We start from the raw sequence: 19,248 nt of genomic DNA on the forward strand, positions 1-19,248 counted from the left end.
GTTAGATGAGGACCATGTTAAGAACTGCTGTTTTATTACAAGATTTTCTTTCATCTTATTTGACTTTTTAAAACTCTGAGTGAGCATTATCTTCATAAAAATAAAAATATAGAGAGGCTAGATGAATAAAATTAATCAGATAGCTAGAAAGATAATGCTATTAAGACCATGGTAAATCAAAATAATGAATTCCAAAACTGGGGGAGTTCAGAGGAAGGAAAATTACCTTCATTTGATAGCATCAGGAAACAGTTCATGAAAATATTGACATTTAAGCTGGGAGGGGATGGTCTAAAGTCTCAACTTTAGTTAAACCTCAGGCTGAAAGAATATCTTGGGTAAAGACAGGATGTATGTGGAGGTGAGGAGAAGTCTGGAGAATATAGTATATATGGAAGACTAATGGAGTCAACACATGTGGTGAATGTAATGAGAAATATTTGAAAATAATATTAGAGATCACTGAATGCCAACTAAAGAGTTCATGGCCTGCCTGAGAGGCAATGAGAATCACTGAAGATGACTGAGCACGGAATAGGTCTGATCAGACTTGTGATTCAGAATCATTTATATTATGCACACTCATAAAGGGTTTAAGTGAAACTTAGAGGTAGGAGACAACATTGTTCTTGTTCAGCCTTAGTCCTCAGAAATAAAAAGTACCAATATATTAAACTCAAATTTGCTCTATAGTTCACAGATATGAATTGGAAAAATATGTTTAATTACTGAACTCAAATATTATTCTTTTTTCTGACAACATGAGCTCCCAAATTTCCTTTTAGACATATACACGAAGAAGTTGAAGGAATAGGGACACTATAAAGATCTGTTTACTTAAGAGAATTTAACTTACTCATCTATTAATTTTTATGTTACCCTCTGTTAGAAGAATTGGATAAAAAGAAAGTTATTTTATTCAAAACTAGACCATTGGAATCTAGTCTAGACTATTGGTGCTGTATTTACTGCTGTATCTCAAAGTTAAATAATTATAGGTATAGGTATAAAAAGAAAGTCTAAAGGATAGACCAGAGTTGGCAAACCAATGTTCTACAGTGGGTGAAAAGTTTTTGGAGTTAGGCTTAATAAATCATAAGTGGAAGAAAGAAAGAGAGGAAGGAGGGAGGGAAGAAAGGGAGGGAGGGAAAATGGGAGGAGAGAGGGAGGGAGGGATGGAAGGAAGGAAGGAAGGAAGGAAAAGAAGGAGGGAAGGAAGGAAGGAAAAGTTGTCATGTGCTTAAACAAAGTGAGTGGAAGAAAGGAGCCAGAATCAAGTAAAGAACAACTAAAATTTTTTCATTATCAGCATCCATATCAATGAAACCCAATGTATTTGATGTAACCTGAACAAAATAACTAGTGCTTTGAGCTCTCATTTTATGTAATTCCAGAGGTAAAAATAAAGTGCTATGCTCTTTGATATGAATGAAATATATCAAGAAAAAAATAAATGCTACCAAGTACGCTAAGAAATTGCAAATTGTTCTTAACAAATTAAACAAGTGATGTGAAAATAAGTTCTCTTGTGAAGAAAAAGCAAAGTCAAACAAAGGGAAATGTTGCTCATTATCTTTATCTGGGAATTTCATTGAAGTCTTGAGCATTGTGGGGTTTGTGGCTAACATGATTCATTGCTTCTGTCCATGTGTTGCTTAGATTTTTTTTTTCAGTTTCCTCTAATTAGCATGTGAGTAATGATGGTCAGATATTTTAATGGTTTTGAATTCCAGGAAGAGAAAAAACTTCTTTCTTAAAAGCTGTTATTTAATCATATATTTTGATCACATAAAAAACAACATGGCAAGAAGTTTTGAGCACAAAAGGTATCTAAGTCCAATATGGCCCCACTGATTTTTTTTCTCTGTGTGGTTCTACTTGTCTGTACCTAACTGGTATTGATGGTCATCTAGAAAAGCTAGATCCTCATGGCATATTATTCTTTGAATATTTGTTTATCTCCCATCATTCTAACAGTTCCTAAAATTTCATTTTCAGTCTGTCTTAACTTCTTTCAATCAGCCAAATAGAATGTATTATTGAGTATTCCACAGAACTCCTTATTTATATTGAATAATTACAATGCATTCTTAAAGTAATGCTCTTATGAGCTATGCTTCAGCTTTTTTTAAAAAAACACATTTGATGCATTTTTTCCATTTTTAGAAGATCTTACAATTAAAAAAGGTCATTATTAAGGTGATTTATAATTTTTTAAAGTTAACTCTGAGAATTGTTTGAAAGAGTAAGTAACTGTGGTAGATTTGAAGAAACTATGGAAATATCCAGTGACAAAGCTGACTCAGGACAAAGGATCAAACACAAGCTCAACTGAGATAAACAAACAGAACCTAATTATTTCATGCTTGAAACAGTATTTGAATGTGAAGAAGAAAATTTGTTACTTCTATACATTGCCTTCCATATAGAGTAAGCAATACAAGGAGTAATGTCATAATTTCATAATCCTGTGATTTCTAATTTAAGGAACCAATAAGCAAGCTCTATGTATGAATTGGGAGAGTATCTGAGGCATAGGAGAAAATAAATAGAAAAAATTTTCATTTGAAGAAAGCTCTATAAAAATTTAAAAAAAGATAATATGCCTCATATGCATGGCATTTTAAAATGGTATTGTAGAGGGAGGCAAAGCAGCTAAAGGCTCATGGAATTCCCTTCCTTTCTAGTTATAAATCAACTATATACCTATACGCATCATTCCATTAACGTAAGTGGTATTTATATCTGATTGCACATTAAAAACTTCTATATTTTTAAATCCTCAAGCCCACATCTCACCCCGGGAGAGTCTGATATAATTGTTTGGGGCTCAGAGATTGGTATATTTCTAATTGCACCCCAGGTGATTCTGATGTGCGGAAAGGGTTAGGAGTTTCTGCATTAGATCATGGTAACAGTGATACTATTAGTCTACTCCAAGCTGGGCATTGTGGTAAGGTCTTCACTTGCGTTGTCTCATTTAATCCTCTCAGCAACCCTAAACTTCAGAAATTACTTGCCTCATTTTGCTAATGGGACAAGCAGAAAAATTAAATCAATAATTTGCCCAAAGCGATGCACCTTAGAATTGTTGAAGCAAGGCCTCAAACTAAAGCTATGTGAATTTAAGGCCTGAACTCCTAAGCATCTTTGTTACCTAATTTCTGCATCTTGGTTGCAATAATAGAAGCATCCTTATTTCTCACTCTCCCTCCTGGCCCAAAGGAGCCATAAGCCATGACTCAGGGGAAGTGTCACCATCTCTTCAGAATTAGGCAAAATGTGAAATACATAAAGGAGAATATAAAAACTTTTTGCCTCTAGAATACAATGAATTGATCTGTTTTGAATAACAGAGACTGTTTCAATTTTTGTTAATTATCATGATTAATTATCACAAATATTGGAAATTTTGTATTAAAAGATACATTACAGGTTTCTCTTTAAAAGCTATAAAATACGTAAAATCCTGGACCAAAACAATCAAAGTCGTTAGCCATAAATGGGTTGTGCTTTCTCCTATTTACCATAGCCCCCATGTGTACAGATTGTTTTATATGCCAGTAATCCACAAAGATTAACATTTACATGATTAACCTGAAGGTATTTTGAAAATGAAGACTGTCAATTTAGTAGGATTGGAATGGGGCAGACATTCAGTATTTCCAGAAATTTACCAGTTATGATGATATTCCTGGTACAGATATTGATTATCAAGGTTATATTCCATCTACCATACTTAACGTACTTGACTTACATTTAATTACATTAATTAGTTTTGTGTCCCCTACCACAGATCCTTATGAAGTCTCACATAAACTACTTCACTCCCTTTTTCTGGGAGAAAAATAAAAGCATGTGTTTTATCATATTTTTGCTTCCTTTTTTCTTTAAAAAAAGTGATTTTCTTTCTGTTGAATGGCACAAAAGAACGAATAAAAGTCCATTACTGCAGCATCCAGTGTAGTGCCAAATGACGAATGCGATTGAAAACACCAGCAAATAAGACATTAGCAATAAATGACAAGAGTAAAGAAGAAGATAATTATATCTACGTGAAACATATTTGGATATGTATGCATTGAAGTAATCTACCATAAAAAGGCAATATGACACAATTTGGAGTTAAGATCACTACAGCAAATACACTTATCCTATATCTTACTAATCTCCCTTTCAACTTGATTTACTATACCTATTAAAATATTACAACAGTATTTTGTTTGTCACAGCTCTTCCAAAATGTTTAACACTTTTCTTAATCACACCAAGTCTATGTCAGACTGGTTGATCCCACTATCATAGTGTTTATATTGCTCAGTATTTCAGAGCTGAAATGAAAAATCTCTCTGCAGATGAAGGATGGAAAGAAATATATTGACTTTAAGCTGAGAGAGCTGAATGATCCATGATTTCATTCACAATACATTGCTACCATCACTCAGTGTTAACATTCCTGTTTGTTTATTGTATTTTCTTATATTGTGTCAATTCACTATTTCCATTTCCATGACACACTTGTCAATTACTCCAATGTGGTAGATATATGTCCTTAATAACACATTTATGCCTAGTGTTCCATTATTGGAACACTAAGCATATGGGAGTTATTTATATCCTACTGCTCAAGGCCATAGCCAATGTCTGATTACAAAAAGTAAAAAATATTGCAACCTCAGGCATAAAAGGTTAATATGTTATGTATAAAGTGTTTCCTATTTTTTAAATTTTTAAATAAATGGCAGTTTATTATTTTTTTTTTCAATTAGCACTCTTCCTGTCATTTATTCACATTGCTCCTGAGGCATTTAAATTGTTACTTCTTATTTGTGCTTTACATTCTTCCTTGTGCAACTGAATATTTCTCTTATATTCTCTGATTTACAAAACAAAACTAAACTATACTAAACAAAACCAAAAATCCCCAGGCTGCTTCCAACAATTGTTATTCCAAAAACATCATGGTTAATATTTTGGATTTTTTTTTACACACCAGTGCAAGAATACTCAAAAGTGGAATAAGTAAATCATAGGGACAGACATATTTAGTCCAATATGCCACAAAGCATTCTGGCATGGCTGCACACTGTTGAGTCTTTGGGATTTACTTTTGGTCCTAGTGTATTATCAATATTCTAAATTTTCCATTTGTTCTTGAAGTAAAGTATATTCTCTGCAAGTTGTAGAAAATATTGTAAACATTTTCTGTCACTAAAAGGTACTTAATTCTATTACCAAAATCATTTGTAACTTTGTTGTATTTTAGTTTGATACATTATTTTCAGTAAAAGTTGTGTTTAAACACTCATGTGTATGTTGATTAATCTATTTGTCCTGGTAATTTTTACACATCTTACTTTAAATAATTGGAGACCCGATTATTTGTTTATAATATTGAATATTATATTTTTTTCTAAATAATTATAACTCATTAATTGACTGTTATTTCCATTACTAACTACACTTTTAATATCTTAACCATTTTTGTGTATAACTTAGTGGTATTATTCATAATGTCATGCAACAAGCATCATAAACATACCTCTTTATAACTTTTCATCTTGTAAAAGTGAAACTCTATACCCATTAAACAATATATCCTTACTCACCCCTTCCCCTAGTCCTTTTTACTGTCATTCCACTTCATGTCTCTACGATTTTGACTACTCCAATTATCTCACATAAGTGAAATTCTATGGTATTTGTCTTTTTATGACTAGTTCATTTCACTTAGAATAATGTCCTCAAGTTTTAGTCATGTTGTGAAGATTTTGTTTTATGGGAATTTTATAGATCTATACTTTACATTTAAATCTCAGTTTATTTTGAATTAATGTTTGGTAACATCCAACTTCATTCTCTTGCATGTGGATATCCAGTTTTCCCAGCACTACTTCTTGAAAACAGTGTTCTTTTGCCATTGAATGATATTGGCAACTTGTCAAAAATAACATGATCATGTATGTGAGGCTTTAATTTTGGGCCCTCTATTGTATTGTATTGGTTTATGTGTCTGTCTTTTTACTAGCACCATGTTTTTTGGATTCTTGTAGCTTTGCAGTAAGTTTTAAAATTAGAAAGTGTGAGTCATCAAATTTTTTTTTTGAGATTGTCTAAATCATGGTCCCATGAAATTTCACATGAATTTTCAAATAAGTATTTGTATTTCTACAAAAAAAAGTAGTTGACATTTTGATAGAAATTGCATTGACTGTAGATTGTGTTGTGTAATATTAACATCTTAACATTGTGACGTCTCCAATCTATAAACATTAGAGATGTTCTCATTTATTTATATGCTCCTTAATTTATTTCAGCAATATTTGTATTTTTGTTGTATAAGACTTAGTTAATTTCTAAAAATTTTATTCTTTTAAATGGCTATGTAAATGTAATTGTTTTTGTAATTTCATTTTCAGATTGTTTATTGCTCATATATATAACTGCAATTTTTTTAAGTTTGATGACTACATGTGTCTATTTCTTATTTTACATTTTTATTTTTTATATAGAAAATTAGGTGAAATTTTGAGGCAGACTAACGTAAAACCACTTTTAGCTCACTTTTTGGTTTCATTAGTATTATTTTACAATTTATACTTTTTTTTAAAATTTTTTTTCTTATTGAGAAGGAGTTTTGCTCTTGTTGCCCAGGTGGAGTGCAATGGTGCGATCTCAGTTCACCATAACCTCTACCTCTAGGTTTCAAGTGATTCTCCTGCCTCAGCCTTCCAGCTACTTGGGAGGCTGAGGCAGGAGAATCATTTGAAATACAAAATTAGCGACAAAGGCAGGCTAATTTTGTATTTTTAGTAGAGATGGGGTTTCTCCATGTGGGTCAGGTTGGTCTCAAACTCCTGACCTCAGGTGATCTGCCTGCCTCAGCCTCTCAAAGTGCTGGGATTACAGGAGTGAGCCACTGCACCTGGCCTGTAGCTTTATTTTCCCCATTTGTATGCAATAATAGCTCTATCACAAGCTAAATTTCCATATGTCTATTCTTCACATTGGTTAAGTTTTTTTTATTTTTAATTTTTGTGAGTACACACTAGAGTATATATTTATGGGATATGTGATATATTTTGATATAAGTATGCAATATGTAATAATCACACCATGAAGTAGGGTATCAGTTCCCTCAAGCAATTATCCCTTGTGTTATAAAGAAAAGAGTATAATGCAATTATATTTAGTTGGTTGATCTCACTTCCAGAGTGTTTATATTCCCCAGCATTCCATATTAAAATAACTTTTAGTTAGTTTAAAATGTACAATTGGATTATTTTGACTATAGTCACTCTGTTGTCCTATCAAATACTGGATCTTATTCATTCTTTCTAATTTGTTTTGTATTCATTAATTATCCCCACCTCCCTACTACCCCCACCCCCCGCTACACTTCCCAGCCTCTGCTAGCCATGTTTTTCTGCTCTCTATTTCTATGAGTTCAATTATTTTGGTTTTTAGATCCCACAAATAAGTGGGAACATGAAATATTTGTCATTCTTATTTCTCTTTGTATAATAACCTCTAGTTCCATTCACGTAGTTGCAAATGGCAGAATCTCATTCTTTTTTATGGCCGAGTGGTACTCCGTGTGGGTACCACATCCTTAACATTTATTCATATGTTAATGAACACTTAGGCTGCTTCCAAATCTTGGCTATTGTGAACAGTGCTGCAACAAACATTGGAGTGCAGATATCTCTTCAACATACAATTTCCTTTCTTTTGGATATATATCTGGAAGTGGGATTATTGGATCATATGATAGATCTATTTTTAGATTCTTGAGAAATATCCAAACTGTTTTCCATAGTGGTTGTGCTAATTTACATTCTGACCAACACTGTGTGAGGTTGCCTTTTCTTCAGATCCTTGGCAGCATTTGTTATTGCCTGTCTTTTGAATAAAAGTCATTTTAACTGGGGTGAGATAATATCTCGTTGTAGTTTTGATTTGCAATTCTCTGATCATCAGTAATTTTGAGCCCCTCGTCATATACTTGTTTGTCATTTTTATGTCTTATTCTGTATGTTAAAATCTTTTGCCCATTTAAAAAATCAAATTATTCTTTCTACAGACTTGTTTGAGCACCTTATATATTCTGGTTATTAATCTCTTCTCAGATTGGTATTTTGTAAATATTTTCTCTCATCCTGTGTTTGTCTCTTCACTGTTGATTGTTTCCTTTACTGTGCAGAAGCTTTCTAACTTGGTATTATCCCATTTATTTATTTTCATTTTGTTTGCCAGTGATTAGGGGTATCACTCAAGAAATTTTTGCCCAGACCAATGTCCTGGAGAGTTCCCCCAGTATCCTCCTGTAGTGGTTTAAATATTAAAGTCTTACATTTAAGTCTTTAATTCATTTTGATTTTATTTTTGTATATGGTGAGATATACAGGTCTCATTTCATTCTTTCCCATATAGATATCCAGTTTTACCAGCATCATTTATTGAAGAGACTGTCTTTTGCTCAGTCTATATTTTTGGCATCTTTGTTGAAAATAAGTTGACTGTATGTGTGTAAATTTGCCCCTGGGTTTTATCTTCTGTTCCATTGGTGTGTGTGTCTGTTTTTATGCCATAGACTCATGCTGTTTTAGTTACTATAGCTCTGTAGTATAATTTGAAGTCAGGTTATGTGATTAATCCAGTTCTGTTCCTTTTGCTTAGGAAAATAAAGAATTGTAAAAATCAGAGTAGACATAAATGAGTTTGAAATGAAGAAAACAATACAAAATGGTAATGAATTTGGCTATTCTAGGTCTTTTGTGGTTCCATGTACATTTTTGAATTGCTTTTTCTATTTCTGTGAATATTGTCATTGGTATTTTGATAGGATTGTAATGAATCTGTAGATGGCTTTGGGTACTATGGACATTTTAACAATATTGACTTCTAATCCACACACATGGAATATCTTTCCATTTTTTTGGTGTCCTTCAAATTCTTTCATCACTGTTTTATAGTTTTCATTACAGAGATCTTTCACTTACTCTAAGTGAACTCTTGGGTATTTAATTTTATTTGTCACTATTGTAAATGGGATTACTTTTTGACTTATTTTTCAGATTGTTCATTGTTGGTATATAGAAATGCTATTGCTTTTTGTATGTTGCTTTTGCATTCTGAAATTTTTCTGAATTTCTCAGTTCTAATTTTTTGTGTGTGGAGTCTTTAGGTTTTTCAAAATGTAAGATCATATTATCAACAAACAAGAATAATTTATTTTCTTCCTTGCCAATTTTGATGTATTTGTATCTTCTGCTGTTTAACTGCTCTAGCTAGGACTTCCATTACTATGTTGAATAGCAGTGATGAAAGTGGGCAGCTTTGCCATATTTTAGAGCCAAGCAGACAAGTCTTTCCATTTTTCCCCATTCAGTAGATTACTAGCTGTTTGTCTGTTATATATGGCTTTTATTATGTTGAGTTATGTTCCTTCTCTTCACATGTTTCTTTTATCATGAAGGAATGTTGAACTTTATCAAATGCTTTTTTAACATCAATTGAAATGGTCATATGGTTTTTGTCCTTCATTCTGTTGACATGATGTATCATATTGGTTGATTTCTGTTGTTAAAATACCCTTGCATCCCTGTGATAACTCCCACTTGGTTAGGATGAATGGTCTTTAATTTATTGTTGAATTTGGTTTGCTGGTATTTTGTTGAGAATTTTTGTAACAATATCCATCAGTGATATTGGCCTGCAGTTTTCTTTTTTAAATGTCTCTTTTTGGTTTGGGTATCAGGGTGATACTGGCCTTGTAGAGTGGGTTTGGAAACACTATCTTCTCTATTTTTTGAACACAGTAAGTAGAATTTGTATTAGTTCCTTAAATATTTGGTAGAATTCACCAGTTAGGCCATCAATCAGGTCCTGGTATTTTCTTTATTGGGAAACTTTTCTTTTCTTCTCTTTTTAGAAGGAAAGAAAAAAAAGGAGTGAAGGAGAGGAAGAAAGAAGGAAAAAAAAGAGGGAGAGAGAATGGAAATGTTGCTTTATTCTAATAAATGGGTATTAATAATGGCCAATCAATATTTTATTTAAACCTATGAGTAGGTGAGATGTGGTATTGACAAGAATGTATATTTTGTGTATTTACAGTGGAGAGCTCTATAAATATTTATTAAATTTACTTGTTCCAGATCTGAGTTCAAGTCCAGGATATCCTTATTAATTTTCTGTCTCTTTGAGTCTAAGTCTCTTTATAGGTCTTACGTATCTGGTTGTTAGGATCTTTAGCTCTTATTGTTGCATTGATCCTTTTACCACTATATCTTTGTTGCTTTAAAATCTATTTTATCAGATGTGAGAATTGCAACTCCTGCTTTTTATTTATTTATTTATTTTTGCTCTCCATTTGGTTGGTAAATCTTTCACCATCCCTTTGTTTTGAGTCTTTGTGTATCCTTGCATGTGAAATGGGTCTGGATGTAGCATACTGTTGGGTTTTGGCTGTATCTTTTGATTGGGGGATTTAGTCAATTTAAATTTAGGATTACTGCCATTTGATGTTAACTGGCTGTTTTATCCATTCATTGATGTAAATTCTTCTTTATGTTGGTGCTCTTTACTTTTTGGTATATTTTTAGAAAGGCTAATACTGGTTGTTTCTTTCTGTGTGTAATGCTTCTTTCAGAAGCTCTTGTAAAGCAGGCCTGGTGGTAATAAAATCTCTGAGTACTTGCTTGTTCATGAAAGATTTTATTCTTCCTTCAGTTGTGAAGCTTAGTTTGGCTGGATATAAAATTCTGGGCTGAAGGTTCTGCTCTTTGAGGATGTTGAATATTGGCCCCCACTCTCTCCTGGCTTGTAGAGTTTCTGCTGAGAGATCTACTGTAAGTCTGATAGGCTTCCCTTTGTGGGTAACCTGACCTTTCTCTCTGGCTGCCCTTAGTATTTTCTCCTTTGTTTCAACCCTTGTGAATCTAATGATTATGTGCCTTGGGGTTGCTCTTCTTGAGGAATATCTTTGTGGTGTTCTCTGTATTACCTGGGGTTGAATATTGTCCTGCTTTGCTAGTTTAGGAAAATTTTCCTGAATAATATCCTGAAGATTATTTTCCAGCTTGGATTCATTCTCTCTGTCGCATTCAGGTACACCTATCAAACGTAAATTAGGTCTTTTCACATAGTCCCACATTTCTTGGAGACTTTGCTCATTCCTCTTTATCCTTTTTTCTCTGATCTTATCTTCTCATTTTATTTCATTAAGTTGGTCTTCGACATCTGATATCCTTTCTTCTGCTTGATCAATTCGAGTGTTTAAAACTGTGCATACTTCTTGGAGTTCCCATATTGTATTCTTCAGTTCCATTAATTCACTTATATTCCTCTCTAAATTGTCTATTCTCATTAGGATTTCGTCAAACCTTTTTTCAAAGTTCTTAGTTTCTTTACGTTGGGCTACAACATGTTCTTTTAACTCACAGAAGTTTCTTATTATCCACCTTCTGAAGCCTGATTCTGTTAATGGGATGCACTTGTTCTCCATCAAGCCTTGTTCCCTTGTTGATGAGGAACTGTGATCCTCTTTAGAGGGAGAGGCATTCTGATTTTGAGTATTCTCAGCCTTTTCACACTGCTTTCTTCCCATCATTGTAAATTTATCCACCTGTCATCTTTGTAATTACCAACTTTCAAATTAGGTCTCTGAGTGGACGTCCAAGTTGTTAACTCCCAGGGCCAAATTATGAACAACTCACTATGCCGGCCAAAACAGTGGCGTTAAGACTGATGGTACTTTTCTGCCCAAGAATCTCCAGTCTGGCTTTCTTCTTGAGTCCGTGATAGGCGACTGTGCCTTTCTGGAGCTCCAAACGTTGGTCAGAAGGGGAACCAGTCCTGTTTACTCTGCACCAAGAGCTGCCGCACTGAGGTGCTGGCAAAACCACTGCGCTGGCCACAAGAGTCGCGCTGGCGACCCATGGGGCTCCTCCACTGGGAATCTTCTGCTCTGTGAGCGACAAAAATTTGTCTGAAAGTGTGGTGTCCTCTCATTCTCTGCACTTTCACTGGGAGCTGCAATCCCGAGATGTTAGCGATCAAAGATGGCTGGGAGACTTTTTATTATGGCTTTTATCTCATTACTTATTGTTTTTTTCAGTTTTCTTCATGGTTCAATCTTGGTAGTGTATATGTGTCTAGGAATTTATCCATTTCTTCTAGGGTTTCCAGTTTATTGGCATATGGTTGCTCATAGCAGCCACTAATAATCCTCTATATTTCTGTGCTATCAATTGTAATATTAATTTTTTTAATCTATGATTTTATTTATTTGGATCTTTTTTTATTTTTTCTTTGGCTAAAGGTTTGTTAATTTTGTTTATTTTTCAAAAAATCAACTTATTGTTTCACTACTATTTTGTATTGTTTTCTTCATTTCAAACTCATTTATTTCTACTGTGATGTTTACAATTTATTTTCTTCTACTAATTTTGGAGTTGATTTACTCTAGTTTTTCTAGTTCTTTAAGTTGCATCATTAGGTTATTTATTTAAAGTTTTACTTCTTTTTAGATGTAGGCACTTATAGCTTAAATTTTGCCTTTTAATACTGCTTTTGCTATGTCTCAGAGGTTTTGGTATGTTGTGTTTCCATTTTCATTTATTTCCAAAACATTTTGAGTTTCCCTCTTAGCTTTGTCATTGACCCATTGATCATTCAAGAGCATATTGTTTAATTTCCATGTATTTGTATAGTTTTGTTTATTCTTCTTGTTATTGATTTGTAGTTTTATTCCATTGTGGTCAGTAAAGATGCTTGATATTATTTTAATTTTCTCATTGTTTGAAGACTTTTTTTGTAATCAAACATATGGTCTATCCTTAAGAATAATTAATGTGCTAAAGAGAAAAATGTGTATTCTGAAGGTATTAGATAAAATGCTCTATAAATATATATTAGATCCATCTGTTCTACAGTGCAGATTAAGTCCCATGTTTCTTTGTCAATTTTCTGCCTGGGAAATCTCTCCAATACTGAAACTGTGGTGTTGAAGTCTCCAGTTATTTTTGTATGGAGGGTCTATTTCTCTCTTTAGCTCTAATAATATTTGCTTTATACATCTGGGTTCTCCAGGGCTGGGTTTATATATATTTTAAATTGTTATATCCTCTTGATGAATTGATCCCATTATCATTGTATAATGACCTTCTTTGTCTTTTCTTACAGTTTTTGTCTTGAAATCTATTGTGTGTGATATAAGCATAGGGACTCCAGCTCTTTTGTCATTTCTATTGCTATGCAGTGTATCTTTTTCCATTCCTTTATTTTCAATCTATATGCATCTTTATAGGTAAGGTGCATTTCTTTTGTGCAACAGCTCATTGGGTCTTGTTTTTCTCATGCATTCAGCCATTCTATGGCTTTTTATTGGAGACCTGAATCCATTTACATTCAATGTTATTATTGGTAAGTGGGAATTCACTCCTCCCATTTTGTTATTTATTTTCTGACTGTTTTGTGGTCTTCTCTTCCATCTTTCCTTCCTTACTTTCTTTTAGTGAAGGTGATTTTCTTTGGTGGCATGCATTACTTTTTTGAATTTTTTTGGTGTACCTGTTGTGTTTTTCAATGAGGTTGCCAAGAGGCTTGCAAACACTATCTTACAACCATTGTTTTAACCTGATGACAATTTAACACTGATTGCATAAACAAACATGCAAAAAGAAAAATAATAAAATTTTTACACTTTGTCACCCCACTTTTAACTTTTTGTTCTTTATTGCAATGTCTATGTCTTGAAAAGTTGTCATAGTTGTTGTTGATAGGTTTATCATTCAGTCTTTCTACTTAAGTCAGAGAAGTTTACACACCACAATTACAGTGTTAATCTATTCCAAGTTTTCCTGTGAGTTTTGTACCTTCAGGTGATTTATTCTTGCACATAATTATCCTTTTCTTTTAACATTAAAGAACTTCCTTAGCATTTTTTTTGTGGAACAGGTCTGGTCTTGATGAAATCTTTCAGCTTTTATTTGTCTATGAGGCCTTCATTTCTCCTTCATGCTTAAAAGACATTTCTGCTGGACATACAATTCTAGGGTAAAGGATTTTTTCTTTCATCACTAAATATGTCATGCATCTCTCCTGACCTGTAAGATTTCCACTGAAAATTCTGCTTCCAGACACATTGGAGCTCCACTATATGTAATTTATTTCTTTTCTCTTGCTGCTTTTAGAATCCTTTCTTCATCCTTGACATTTGAAAATTTGATTACTAAATGCTCTGACATAGTCTTCTTTGAATTAAATCTGTGGGAATGCAAAACTGCAATTGCTATGGAAAACAATATGCACGTTTTATTTTTAATTTTATAAAATTAAAATTAAATACAAAACTATCATGATCCAGCAATCCCACTTATTGGTATTTATTCAAAATAATGGAAATCAGGATTAAAAATCTGGAGACAACAGATGCTGGAGAGGATGTGGAGAAATAGGAACACTTTAACACTGTTGGTGGGAGTATAAATTAGTTCAACCATTGTGGAAGACAGTGTGGCAATTCCTAAAGGACCTAAAAATAGAAATTCCATTTGATTCAGCAATCCCATTACTAGGTATATATCCATAGGATTATAAATCGTTCTATTATAAAGACACATGCACATGTATGTTCATCGCGGCACTGTTCACAATAGCAAGACCTGCAACCAACCCAAATGCCCATCTATGATAGACTGAACAAGGAAATGTGGCACATATACACCGTGGCATACTATACAGCCATAAAAAACGATAAGTTCATGTCCTTTGTAAGGATATGGATGAATCTGGAAACCATCATTCTCAGCAAACTAACACAAGAACAGAAAATAAAACACCACATGTTCTCACTCATAGGCAGATGTTGACCAATGAGAACACATGGACACAGGGAGAGGAGCATCACACACTGGGGTCTGTTTTGGGAAAATAGGGGAGGAACAATGGGGGATAGGAGGTTGGGAAGGGATAACATGGGGAGAAATGCCAGATATAGGTAACGGGGACAGAGGCAGCAAACCACATTGCCATGTATGTACCTATGCAACAATCCTGCATGTTCTGCACATGTATCCCAGAACCTAAAGTGCAATAAAATATATATATGCATATATGTGTGTATATATATACATATATATTTATATATAAGAGATATTAATATTCCTGTTTTCATTGCAGCACCATTCATAATAGCCAAGGTAAGGAAATAAACTAAATATTCATTGATAGATAATTGATAAAGAAAATGTGTAATATACACATAATGAAATACTATTTATTCTTTTAAAAAGGAAATTCAGCAATATGCAACAATAAGGGTGATCATTGAGGACATGTTGGAAAAAATATATATACTGAATAATATGCTTCAAAAATAAACCATAAATTAAAAAAATCTTAAAACAACAAAATGAAATATATCATTCCCTCTCCTGTATCTCTTTTTTTCTTTTATGTTTCATCTCTTTCTTACCAGTGCTTTATGCAAGAATATCTCAAATTTCTTTCCTAGTTTCCTAAGCTATACTTCCTTAACTATTACATTTTTCTTAAACAATATTTTATCTACTTTATATAATAGTTTTACTGTTTTATGTTATTGATATCTCCTTTCTTTGGAAATACATATTATGCTTTAAACATCCTTAATTTTTCTGTCCATTATCTATTATAAGTAGTTATCTTATAATAGATAATGTGTTATAGTAGATGATGTATAGTCAGTGTGTTACCTCGTTTATTAGAAGTGAGCTCTCATTCCATGTGTGGGGAATATATAATACATACATTTCATTACACAGATTTTATGTGTATATATGTACTGTTTGAGTATACCCATGTATGTGTGTGTATATATCTATATCTATATTTCTATTTCTTTGTTTTTGGTTAGCTGTCAGTTTATTTTTCCTTGGATCATCATGTATCCTTGTGGGTAATATATACTGGTAAGCAAAATAAAATCATTCTGACTCAACTGATGTGGATTTAAGGATTTGTAATTCAGATTGGAGAGTCTAAGTCCCCATAGCCTGTTCCTGATTCCCTTTCCTGCTCCCTCTTTTCTCTTTAATACATAAACCTGATCTGAAAGGAAATACTATATTTCTTTGCCCTTGGTATCCCTCTCTTCTGAGAAATTTTCTTGCTTTCCTCAAGTTACCCACTGCTTTTAATGTGTAAAGGACAGAAAGTCAAGATGCTCAAGGGCAATTTAACATCATGTTGAAACTGGCCCAATTTTCGAATATGACTGATGTTTATGGGTTTTGAATAAACATATAAATTGGCCCTCCCTTTCTTAAAGGTTGAAACTTAAATTTGTATTATCTGAGTTCTTTTTTGCAGGAAAGTAAGTCTGAGTTCTCCAAGATAGTATCAAGAGACTGAAACTCACCAGATCACTGCAGACAATGAGATGTCAGATCCCTCACCCATCATGATTGCTTTCTTGCCCCTCCCTAATTTCTGTTTTCCCCCATTTAAGACTTATTTCTCAGCTTCCAGCTGACACCACCTGAATACAGCCTTTCTTCCCTGGCAATACTCATTGTCTCAGAGATTGGCTTTATGTGCTACAAGCAATAGGACCTTTTGCTTGCAAAAGGTGGTCCTGATATTATCCACTTTCCCCTATAACTCTGGGTTTAGTTGAATTTTAATGTACAGCTTTAGAGGGTACAATTGAAGTTTTGTTATGTGGATATATTGTGTTAAAGTCTGGTATTTTAGTGTAATTATAATCTGAATAGTGTATGTTGTACTTATTTAATAATTTCTCTTCCCTTTCTGCCTACCCTTCTGAGTTTCCAGTGTTTATTAGTCTACTCCCAATGTCCATATGTTCCACTACTTAGCTTCTACTTATAAGAATAAGAACATGCAGTATTTGACTTTAGTTAGTAAGTTATTACACTTAAGATAATGGTTTATAGTTGCTTTCATGCTGTTGCAAAAAAAAAACCATGATTTTATTCTTTTTTATGACTCAGTAGTATTCCATGATACATATATGTACAAACACATACACACACACCATATTTTTATTATCCAAACATTTATTGATAGACAGTTGGATTGATTCTACATTTGCTATTATAAGTAATGTTATGATTAATATATGAGTTCAGATATCTTTTTGGTCATGATTTATTTTCTTTTGGGTAGATACCCAATAGTGGTAGTGCTAGGTCAAATGGTATCTCTACTTTTATTTGAGAAATTGGTCTGCTGTATCACACAGATGAGGGCAGGCAATGCATCAACAGCAGTGTGTCAAACAGAAAAGGTATTTGGCAGTGGCTTCTTATCCTCCTACACCTCAGGCTGTCCTCTCCCTCTTCAGGGAATAATCATGGTTTTTATGTTCATTCTTTGAATCCATCCAAAAGTGTTTTTCTTCTGTGGCATCTCTAACGTTGGAGCAGGGCAAGGAGCCAGCAGCCTAACCTAGTACAGTATAGATCTTGACAGCAACTGCATCTGTTTTGCTTTTATCTTTTTAGAGCTGTTTATTTTCCTGTTCATTTTGGCTCAGAACTGATAAAGTCATCTTCACTGAATGATATTAAATGTCACTCTTTTTACTTACTATGGAATTGGATTTAATGCTGATTATGTTAGGCATTAAATAATTAACTTTTTTCTCTTCTTGCTTTTTATTGATTTTGTGTATTGCCAATTTTTTCCTCACCCAAAACCTAATTATTATATTCTTTCTATCCATTTTACTCTGTAATAAAATACAAATCCTCCATTAAAGAAAACAGTAAAATAAAATCTGGATTGAATTTCATGATAAAATTTATTTTTAAAGCAAAGAGTTTTTTAATAGTCAAGAATTTTTCATCAATAATATAAGCTGCTTATATTAAATTGCAACACTGTTGCAGATGTGCATGATGAATTGCTTCTGAATGCATACTTTCCCACAGATTTGAAGCATATGACTAAGTTGAATATCATATTTGCTATGGAGTAGCGCAGCCCTTGCAGACAACTTTGGCAAAATATCGAATGTGTTCTATTTGCTAGGAAGTGCTATCTCACCATATAACAAAGCAATCATTTACAGAAAGAAGAGGAATAGCTAGTCTTCACATGACTAAATTGTGAATTCACCATCCTCTGACTGGCTCTACTAGGCTCTAACTTGCACCTCCAAATGTACTCCCCATAACTCATAACTGTTTCATCCTGACTTTGCCTGGCAGTTTTCCTTACTTGAACTATTTCTGATCTTATCTTTTTAATAAAAGTTCATTCATTCCAGGACCAAATTTTAGCTATTGTTCCACAATATTAATACCACCTTAATTATTTATCTTTATTTAGCTAATGTTCCACAGTATTAATACCACTTTAATTATTTCTCTTTATAGGAAATTATTTGAGAGAATGTTGTTTAAATCAATGTTTCTGAAATAGAATTTTCAGGTTAAGGTCCAGGGATAGATTTTTAAAGTCAAATTTCCTAGGTGATTGTGAAGTATACAAATATTTGAGAAGCATTGCCCTAAACTAAAGGATGAAATAACACTAAAGTTATAGGCATCAGTAAAAAAGGTACAGAGGAAATACATTTAAACAAGTAGGAAGAGTCTAGTTTCCTTTAAAACATACCACGATGTTGTTATTTAAATATTTACTATTCCCACTCTGCACTTACCATATAAGTGCTATATATAATTTTTATATCTTGAAAGCATATGCCACATGACACTTGTTCTTGGTATAAAACCACAAGTGTATCCTTCCCAGTGTTCTGTACAGTGCAAAAGTGAGGGACATAGGTTTTAGACCAACACTGGGTTCAAACATCAACTCTATCATTTGCTGCCTTTCAAGAACATGCCCTGTTCTATTATTTCCTAATAGTTCTTCCTTTCCTGTTTCCTATACCTTTTCTTCATCTCAATTGGATATCCTTCCTTCTAGTATACCCCTTCCATTATTAATCATCTTCATTGCAGGCTTACTCTTGAATAGTTTTCATGCCTGCTGACTTTAAGTGAAAACAGGCCTTTCTCAGAGAAAAAAAAGTTACTATTAACCTCTGAAGCCAATCATCATCCTGTCATGCCCCATAATACATGTTTGAGGGGACAACCCACTCCACTATTCTACTTCAGTCACTCTTTACTCTGATCATTATGAGGATCTTATCACCGTTACTGCTCTTTCTCTGAAATCATGCAATATGGGCTACAGAACTGGTCATTCAGTTTAGGCCCTTGTCAGCTA

General features: G+C 33.3%; 1 long non-coding RNA gene across 1 annotated transcript in view; it reads right to left on the reverse strand.

Annotated features, from left to right (window-relative positions):
• LOC118151438 (uncharacterized) overlaps positions 1 to 19,248 on the reverse strand; it is a 63,057-nt gene that overhangs the window by 2,267 nt on the left and 41,542 nt on the right. The gene's annotated exons all lie outside the window — the stretch shown is intronic.

The sequence above is a fragment of the Callithrix jacchus genome, chromosome 2 (genome assembly GCF_049354715.1).
Source record: "Callithrix jacchus isolate 240 chromosome 2, calJac240_pri, whole genome shotgun sequence".
In the NCBI taxonomy this organism is placed as follows: domain Eukaryota; kingdom Metazoa; phylum Chordata; class Mammalia; order Primates; family Cebidae; genus Callithrix; species Callithrix jacchus.